Source organism: Salmo salar, unplaced genomic scaffold (genome assembly GCF_905237065.1).
Source record: "Salmo salar unplaced genomic scaffold, Ssal_v3.1, whole genome shotgun sequence".
NCBI lineage: Eukaryota > Metazoa > Chordata > Actinopteri > Salmoniformes > Salmonidae > Salmo > Salmo salar.
In genome coordinates, this window is record NW_025547989.1 from 22149 (window position 1) to 32306 (window position 10158).

The window sequence follows — 10158 nt, forward strand, 5'->3', positions numbered from 1 at the left end:
TTGTTGTCTTCGTCAGAATACACACCCAGGACAGCTACTTCAATAACAAATGTTGGTTTGGTCCAAAATAATCCATCGTTATATCCGAATAGCGCCTTTTTGTTCGTGCGTTCCAGACACTCTCCGAAATAGTAAAGAAGTGTCACGCGCTTGGCGCAATTCGTGACAATAAAATTCTAAGTATTCCATTACCGTACTTCGAAGCATGTCAACCGCTGTTTAAAATCAATTTTTACGACATTTTTCTCGTAGAAAAGCGATAATATTCCGACAGGGAATCTCCTTTTCGGCAAACAGAGGAAAAAATCCCAAAGGCGGGGGCGGTCGGGGTCACGCGCATAAGCTAGTGTCTCTTGATGGGCCACTTGAGAAAGGCGATAATGTGTTTCAGCCTGGGGCTGGAATGACGACATTCTGTTTTTTCCCGGGCTCTGAGCGCCTATGGACGACGTGGGAAGTGTCACGTTAGAGCAGAGATCCTTAGTAAATGATAGAGATGGAAAAGAAGTTCAACAAATGGTCAGACAGGCCACTTCCTGTAAAGGAATCTCTCAGGTTTTGACCTGCCATTTGAGTTCTGTTATACTCACAGACACCATTCAAACAGTTTTAGAAAATTTAGGGTGTTTTCTATCCATATGTAATAAGTATATGCATATTCTAGTTACTGAGTAGGAGTGGTAACCAGATTAAATCGGGTATGTTTTTTATCCAGCCGTGTCAATGCTGCCCCTAGCCCTAACAGGATAACATAATGTCCTAGGAGTGTCATCTGCTGAAGATCATCAAAGGTTAGTGCTGCATTTAGCTGTGGTTTTGTTTTTTGTGACATTATATGCTAGCTTGAAAAATGGGTGTCTGATTATTTCTGGCTGGGTACTCTGCTGACATGATCTAATGTTTTGCTTTCGCTGTAAAGCCTTTTTGAAATCGGACAGTGTGGTTAGATAAAGGAGATTCTTGTCTTTAAAATGGTGTAAAATAGTCATATGTTTGAAAAATGGAAGTTTTCGGATTTTCGAGGACTTTGTATTTCGCGCCACGCCCATCATTGGATATTGGAGCAGGTGTTCCACTAGCGGAACGTCTAGATGTAAGAGGATTTATATATGATGCTCTCTCATTTCTAATGGCCTTGTTATATATGATGCTCTCTCAGAATATCATAATGGACCTGCAACTTTGACTTCATCCAATTCCACTCCGTCTTTCTGCAGTTTCTCTTTAATTTATTAGTTTCCTCAGTCATCCAAGGGACTCTCCTTTTTTCAACTTTACTGGATCTATGGCATCAATGTTTTCCCTTCATTTACAATGTTTTTATTTAACTAACGTTGACTGGCAACAAGCTAGTAAAAAAATCCCCAGTGGTGATCAGAGAAAGCAACATCAACAATAGAGGATATGTCAATAGAAAGCCCCTTGGTAATAACCAGGTCCAGAGTATGGCTGTGGTTATCGGTGGGCCCAGTAGAAAGCCCCTTGGTAATAACCAGGTCCAGAGTATGGCTGTGGTTATCGGTGGGCCCAGTAGAAAGCCCCTTGGTAATAACCAGGTCTATAGTATGGCTGTGGTTATGGGTGGGCCCAGTAGAAAGCCCCTTGGTAATAACCAGGTCCAGAGTATGGCTGTGGTTATGGGTGGGCCCAGTAGAAAGCCCCTTGGTAATAACCAGGTCCAGAGTATGGCTGTGGTTATGGGTTGGCCCAGTAGAAAGCCCCTTGGTTATAACCAGGTCCAGAGTATGGCTGTGGTTATGGGTGGGTTCAGTAGAAAGCCCCTTGGTAATAACCAGGTCCAGAGTATGGCTGTGGTTATGGGTGGGCCCAGTAGAAAGCCCCTTGGTAATAACCAGGTCCAGAGTATGGCTGTGGTTATGGGTGGGCCCAGTAGAAACACCCTTGGTTATAACCAGGTCCAGAGCATGGCTGTGGTTATGGGTGGGCCCAGTAGAAAGCCCCTTGGTAATAACCAGGTCCAGAGTATGGCTGTGGTTATGGGTGGGCCCAGTAATAAGCCCCTTGGTAATAACCAGGTCCAGAGTATGGCTGTGGTTATGGGTGGGTCCAGTAGAAAGCCCCTTGGTAATAAACAGGTCTATTTTATGGCTGTGGTTATGGGTGGGCCCAGTAGAAAGCCCCTTGGTAATAACCAGGTCTATTTTATGGCTGTGGTTATGGGTGGGCCCAGTAGAAAGCCAGTAGAGCCAAATGGTAATAACTGGTTCCATTTAAACAGTATAACATGATGCTCTGGTCTGGTGGCTGACATTTAAACAGTATAACATGATGCTTACAGCTGAGAGCATTAGTAGTAGCTTTATGTGAACAACATCACCCATAGTTAAACACCAATGTCCCTTTGTCACACACAGATGTGACCCGTTTCAGGAAGCTAGGCGAACAACTGAAAGCATTAGTAAAAATAGAGGCTGTCTCCACCCCACCACATATAGATACTTATCAGAGCAGGAGATCTGTGTCTGTTTGAGGTTAGAGCTGTATGTGAACAACATCACCCATTGTTAAACACCTCTGTCCCTCTGTCACACATTTTACATGTATTTTTATATGTTTTTGTCATTTAGCGACTTACACTAGTGAGTCATTTAGCAGACGCTCTTGTCCAGAGAGACTTACAGAAGTGAGCGGATACATTTTTGTACTTTTCTAAGCACCAGTCTCTACCAACTGAGCCACACAGGACACACATGCAGAGAAACAAACACACACACACACACACACACACACACACACACACACACACACACACGCACACGCACAGGCCCAGACATGTACCTCCCTCTTCTTGCCTTTGCTGACTGTTGCAGCAGGTCTATTTTAGTCTGAATGGGAACGTACAGTTGAAGTCAGAAGTTTACATACACTTAGGTTGGAGTCATTAAAACTCATTTTTTAACCACGCCACACATTTCTTGTTAACAAACTATAGTTTTGGCAAGTCCGTTAGGACATCTACTTTGTGCATGACACAAGTAATTTTTCCAACAATTGTTTACAGACAGATTATTTCACTTATAATTACTTGTATCACAATTCCAGTGGGTCAGAAGTTTACATACACTATTGGAGGATTACCTGTGGATGTATTTCAAGGCCTACCTTCAAACCCAGTGCCTCCTTGCTTGACATCATGAGAAAATAAAAATAAATCAGCCAAGACCTCAGAAACAAAATTTAAGACCTCCACAAGTCTAGTTCATCCTTGGGAGCAATTTCCAAATGCCTGAACGTACCACGTTCATCTCTACAAACTATAGTACGCAAGTATAAACACAATGGGACCACGAAGCCATCATACCGCTCAGGATGGAGACACATTCTGTTTCCTAGAGATTAACCTGTTAGGGCTAGGGGGCAGTATTGACACGGCTGGATAAAAAACGTACCCGATTTAATCTGGTTACTACTCCTGCCCAGTAAATAGAATATGCATATAATTATTGGCTTTGGATAGAAAACACTCCAAAGTTTCTAAAACTGTTTGAATGGTGTCTGTGAGTATAACAGAACTCAAATGGCAGGTCAAAACCTGAGAAGATTCTGTACAGGAAGTACCCTGTCTGACCATTTCTTGGCCTTCTTTGTCATCTCTATCCAAAACAAAGGATCTCTGCTGTTACGTGACACTTCCTACGGCTCCAATTGCCTCTCAGAAGGAGGAAAAAAGCTGAATCGTGGCTTTGCAGGCTCTGGCTGAAAAAAAGTAGCGCGTTTGGGTAGTAGCTGGTTACAGTACTGTGAGACTCAGGCGCGTGCCCGCGTCGACCGAATGCTTTGTTTTCTTTCCTCTGTTTACCTAAACACAGATTCCCGGTCGGAATATTATCGCTTTTTGACGAGAAAAATGGCATAAAAATTGATTTTAAACAGCGGTTGACATGCTTCGAAGTACGGTAATGGAATATTTAGAATTTTTTTGTCACGATTTGCGCCATGCTCGTAACCCTTATTTACACTTCGGATAGTGTCTTGGAACGCATCGAACAAAACGCCGCTATTTGGATATACCGATGGATTATTTTGGACCAAACCAACATTTGTTATTGAAGTAGCAGTCCTGGGAGTGCATTCTGACGAAGACAACAAAGGTAATCAAACTTTTGTAATAGTAAATCGGAGTTTGGTCAGGGCTAAACTTGGTCGGTGTCTAAATGGCTAGCCGTGATGGCTGGGCTATCTACTGAGAATATTGCAAAATGTGCTTTCACCGAAAAGCTATTTTAAAATCGGACACCTCGATTGCACAAAGGAGTTCTGTATCTATAATTCTTAAAATAATTGTTATGTTTTTTGTGAACGTTTATCGTGAGTAATTTAGTAAATTCACCGGAGGTTTGCGGGGGGTATGCTAGTTCTGAACGTCACATGCTAATGTAAAAAGCTGTTTTTTGCTATAAATATGAACTTGATTGAACAAAACATGCATGTATTGTATAACATAATGTCCTAGGTGTGTCATCTGATGAAGATCATCAAAGGTTAGTGCTGCATTTAGCTGTCTTCTGGGTTTTTGTGACATTATATGCGAGCTTGAAAAATGGGTGTCTGATTATTTCTGGCTGGGCTGGATACTCTGCTGACATAATCTAATGTTTTGCTTTCGTTGTAAAGCCTTTTTGAAAACGGACAGTGTGGTTAGATTAACGAGAGTCTTGTCTTTAAAATGCTGTAAAATAGTCATATGTTTGAGAAATTTAAGTAATAGCATTTCTAAGGTATTTGAAAATCGCGCCACTGGATTACACTGGCTGATGCGTAGGTGGGACAAATTCGTCCGCGCCCGGCTGGCGGGCGGCTCTGGCAGCTCCGGGCTGGCGGGCGACTCTGGCCGCGCCCGGCTGGCGGGCGACTCTGGCCGCGCCCGGCTGGCGGGCGACTCTGGCTGTGCCCGGCTGGCGGGAGGCTCTGGCGGCCCGGACAGGCGGGCGGCTCTGGCGGCCCGGACTGGCGGGCGGTTCTGGCGGCTCCGGACTGGCGGGCGGCTCTGGCAGCTCCGGACTGGCGGGCGGCTCTGGCGGCTCCGGACTAGGATTCACCAGGCTGGGGAGACATGCAGGAGGCCTGGCTCTGGGCGCAGGCACAGGACTCACCAGGCTGGGGAGACCCACAGGAGGCCTGGTCCTGGGAGGAGGCACACAATAGACCAGGCTGGTGAGACCCCCTGGAGGCCTGGTCCTGGGAGGAGGCACAGGATAAACCGGGCTGTGGGGGAGCACTGGAGTTCTAGTGCGTAGGCTTGCCACCCATACTCCAGGCTGAATGCCCACTCTTGGCCGGCACGGGCGGAGCGCAGGCATAGGGCGAATTGAGCCCTCCCAGCACCCCGGAGACACAGTGCGCAGAGCCGGCGCAGGATAACCTGGACCGAAACGGCGCACTGGAGACCATGCTCTTCTCCTGGTGCAGCTCCTTCCTCCGCTGCTTGGTCCTTTTCTGGTGGGTGATTCTGTAACAACCGTCGTCGCAATGAGACCAAGGTGCAGCGGAGGATGTGTTCATCATAAAGGATTTTAATAAACGAATGAACACTACAAACAAAACACGAAAAGAAACGACAGCCAAACAGTCCTGTCAGGATTAACACAAACCTAGACAGAAAATAATCACCCACAAACCCCAAAGGAAAAACAGGCTGCCTATGTATGACTCTCAATCAGCAACAACGATCTACAGCTATTCCTGATTGAGAGCCACACACGGCCTAACCAAAGAAACAAACCAACATAGAAAAATAAACATAGAACGCCCACCCATGTAACACCCTGGCCTAACCAAAATAGAGAACAAAAAAACCCTCTCTATGGCCAGGGCGTTACACCTATATCGATATAACCTGAAAGGCCGCTCAGCAAGGAAAAAGCCACTGCTCCAAAACCGCCATAAAAAAGCCAGACTATGGTTTGCAACTGCACATGGGGAAAAATATCGTACTTTTTGGAGAAATGTCCTCTGGTCTGATGAAACAAATATAGAACTGTTTGGTCATAATGACCATTGTTTTGTCTGGAGGAAAAGGGGGAGGCTTGCAAGCCAACGAACACCATCCCAACCGTGAAGCACGGGGGTGGCAGCATCATGTTATGAGGGTGCTTTGCTGCAGGAGTGACTGGTGCACTTCACAAAATAGATGGCATCATGAGGTGGGAAAATTATGTGGATATATTGAACATATCAAGACATCAGTCAGGAAGTTAAAGCTTGGTCGCAAATGGGTCTTCCAAATGGACAATGACCCCAAGCATACGTCCAAAGTTGTGGCAAAATGGCTTAAGGACAACAAAGTCAAGGTATTGGAGTGGCCATCACAAAGCCCTGCCATCAATCCTATAGAAAATGTGTAGGCAGAACTGAAAAAGTGTGTGCGAGCAAGGAGGCCTACAAACCTGACTCAGTTACACCATTTCTGTCAGGAAGAATGGGCCAAAATTCACCCAACTTATTGTGGGAAGCTACCTGAAACGTTTGACCCAAGTTAAACAATTTAAACAACCAAATAATAATTGAGTGGATGTAAACTTCTGACACACTGGGAATGTGATGAAAGAAATAAAAGCTGAAAGAAATCATTCTCTCAACTATTATTCTGACATTTCACATTCTTAAAATAAAGTGGTGATCCTAACTGATCTAAGACAGGAACGTTTTACTGGGATTAAATGTCAGGAATTGTGAAAAACTAAGTTTAAATGTAGTTTGCTAAGGTGTATGTCAACTTCCAACTTCAACTGTACGTATTCTGTATGATGTACATTCAGAGTTCTAAACACTTAAAACACCAGTCAAACATCTGATTGAATCAGTCATTATAATTGGACTGTATGTTGGGGTGTATAAATGTATCTAACTACACATTAAACACTGAGACCTGTAGGGGTGTATCAATGTTCCTGTGGTGTTGGAGGTCTTCACTGTAGTAGACTGGATCAGCTCCTCTGTCCCTCACTCATCTCTCTCTCCTCTCTCTTTACCTAGTGACCCTGTTCATCAGAACGTCATGGTGGGTGGAAAAAGATGCTCTCTTCAGCAGCGGTGAATAACCACAACCCTGTCAGTCCATCTCTTTACTTCTCATTTCTCTTATTTTCTCTCTCCCCCTTCCCTTTTCACACCAGCACACTTATCTTTAGATGCAGCAGCCTTGACCTCCATCAACAGTATCAGCAACAGAGAGGTGTGAAGTTTCCACAACAGAGTTAGAGTCAGTTTATCATGTACTTCTCTTTAGATGCTGCAGCCTTGACCTCCATCAACAGAGTTAGAGTTAGTTTATCATGAGAACATACAGACACCACTGACTGGAACCAGCTGACAGTATCAGTTGTAAAGGCTTCATTACTACTAACAGAAGGAAAGTTGTAGTGTTATGTCCATGATGAAAAGGCTTCATTACTACTAACAGAAGGAAAGTTGTAGTGTTATGTCCATGATGTAATGTCATTGTGTGTGTTTACCTTGAGCAACACCATTGTATGGTTGCTAACTTGTCAAATTAAGCTTCCTAAAATTTGTTAGAGAATGTGTCAGTGTCACAACTATACTAATGTCACGTCCTGACCATAGTAAGATGTTATTTTTAGAGCAGGGTGTGACAGGGGGTGTTGTGTTTTTCTATGTTTTGTATTTCTATGTTGTTTATTTGGGATGATCTCCAATTAGAGGCAGCTGGTCCTCGTTGTCTCTAATTGGAGATCATACTTAAGTATGTTTTTTTACACCTGTGTTTTTGGGTAGTTGTCTTCTGCTTAGTTTTCTGTACCTGACAGAACTGTGTGCTTTTGTTTTCGCGTCGTTATTTTTTCTTTAGTGTTCTGAGTTAAAATAAATATTCATCATGAGCAATCAACACGCTGCACTTTGGTCCCCTCTCTACGACAGCCGTTACAGTCAGTTTGTCACTTTCATGAGTTTAGAGTAATAACATGTTCCACTACTGAAGACATTGGCTCTAATCTAGGTTGTGCCTTTATATTTAGAGAAAATGAACAACTCAGGAAGAATGTTTCACTTCTCTTTGTGACTTCTCTAACCCCAAACCCCAACCTGGTCTCATTGGTCTGTTTCACAAGCATTCCCCAAAGTCTGGCGATATTGTGCCTCTTGGTTTAGAAATGTCTGGTGGGTATTAGCATGATCTGAGAAGGTTTGAATCCTAAGCAACCTGCCAACACATTGTTTGAAGTAAAATAGACCAACATAGCTACCGTAGTAGGTGAAATCTGTGTGTTGGAAAACCTTGGTAGAGCATGGGTGTAGAAGGCATTGTGGTGCTCACGTGAATTTACTTTCTTTGACATTATGCTCACAATGCAAATAGTCCAGGAAGCCATTTGATTACATGTTCAGGAGTCTTAAAGCTTGGGGGTAAAAACTGTTGAGAAGCCTTTTTGTCCTAGACTTGGCACTCCGGTACTGCTTGCATTGCGGTAATAGAGAGAACAGTCTATGACTGTGGTGGCTGGGGTCTTTGACAATTTTAGGGCCTTCCTCTGACACCGCTTGGTGTAGAGGTCCTGGATGGCAGGCAGCTTAGCCCCAGTGATGTTCTGGGCCATACGCACTACCCTTTGTAGTGCCTTGCGGTCAGAGGCCGAGCAATTGCCGTACAAGGCAGTGATGCAACCAGTCAGGATGCTCTTGATGTTGCAACTGTAGAACCCTTTGAGGATCTCAGGACCCATGCCAAATCTTTTTAGTTTCCTGAGGGGGAATAGGCTTTGTCGTGCCCTCTTCACGACTGTCTCGGTGTGTTTGGACAATTCTAGTTTGTTGTTGATGTGGACACCAAAGAACTTGAAGCTCTCAACCTGCTCCACTACAGCCCCGTCGATGAGAATGGGGGCGTGCTCGGTCCTCCTTTTCCTGTAGTCCACAATCATCTTCTTAGTCTTGGTTACGTTGAGGGATAGGTTGTTATTCTGACACCACCCGGCCAGGTCTCTGACCTCCTCCCTATAGGCTGCCTCGTCGTTGTCGGTGATCAGGCCTACCACTGTTGTGTCGTCTGCAAACTTAATGATGGATTTGGAGTCGTGCCTGGCCATGCAGTTGTGAGTGAACAAGGAGTACAGGAGGGGACTGAGCACGCACCCCTGGGGAGCTCCGGTGTTGAGGATCAGCGTGGCAGATGTGCTACCTACCCTCACCACCTGAGGGCGGCTCGTCAGGAAGTCCAGGATCCAGTTGCAGAGGAAGGTGTTTAGTCCCAGGATCCTTAGCGATGAGCTTTGAGGGTACTATGGTATTGAACGCTGAGCTGTAGTTAATGAATATTATTCTCACATAAGTGTTCCTTTTGTCCAGGTGGGAAAGGGCAGTGTGGAGTGCAATGGAGATTGCATCATCTGTGGATCTGTGGCGGTATGCAAATTGGAGTGGGTCTAGGGTTTCTGGGATAATGGTGTTGATGTGAGCCATTACCAACCTTTCAAAGCACTTCATGGCTATGGACCTGAGTGCCACGGGTCTGTAGTGATTTAGGCAGGTTGTCTTGGTGTTCTTGGGAACAGGGACTAAGGTGGTCTGCTTGAAACATGTTGGTATAACAGACTCAATCAGGGACATGTTGAAAATGTCAGTGAAGACACCTGCCAGTTGGTCAGCACATGCCCGGAGCACACATCCTGGTAATCCGTCTGGCACCGCAGCCTTGTGCATGTTGGCCTGTTTCAAGGTCTTTCTCACGTCGGCTACGGAGAGCGTGAACACAGTCTTCCGGAACAGCTGATGTTCTCATGCATGCCTCAGTGTTGCTTGCCTTGAAGCGAGCATAGAAGTGGTTTAGCCCGTCTGGTAGTCTCGTGTCACTGGGCAGCTCGCGGCTGGGCTTCCCTTTGTAGTCTGTAATAGTTTGCAAGCCCTGCCACATAAGACGAGCGTCAGAGCAGGTGTAGTATGATTCAATCTTAGCCCTGTATTGACGCTTTGCCAGTTTGATGGTCCGTCGCAGAGCATACCAGGATTTCTTGTAAGCTTCCGGGTTAGAGTCCCGCACCTTGAAAGCGGCAGCTCTACCCTTTAGCTCAGTGCGAATGTTGCCTGTAATCCATGGCTTCTGGTTGGGGTATGTAGGTACAGTCACTGTGGGGACGACGTCCTCGATGCACTTATTGATAAAGCCAGTGACTGATGTGGTGT